Source organism: Eimeria mitis, genomic scaffold (assembly GCF_000499745.2).
Source record: "Eimeria mitis Houghton genomic scaffold, Emh_scaff5030, whole genome shotgun sequence".
Taxonomy (NCBI): Eukaryota; Apicomplexa; class Conoidasida; order Eucoccidiorida; family Eimeriidae; genus Eimeria; species Eimeria mitis.
The window spans coordinates 2195-2514 of NW_013573328.1; positions in this window are offsets into that span (position 1 = coordinate 2195).

Below are 320 nucleotides of genomic sequence, written 5' to 3' on the forward strand. Positions count from 1 at the left end.
TGTCTGGGCAAGTTGCAGTTGAGGGGGGGCAAGCGGGAGGTTCTGGTGTATCTCCACTACCTCGCTAAACCCTAAACCCTAAACCCTAAACCCTAAACCCTCGAGAGACAGGCTCTTTTGTCTCTTTTTATTTTCTGTTTTTTGTTCCTATAAACCCTAAACCCTAAACCCTAATTGTCAAAACCCTAAAAGGAGACAGCTGGCGACATACGCTACATGCACGCTAAACCCTAAACCCTAAACCCTAAACCCTAAAAGTAGTCAGGTGATGAGATACGCTGCATGCGCTGTAAACCCTAAACCCTAAACCCTAAACCCTA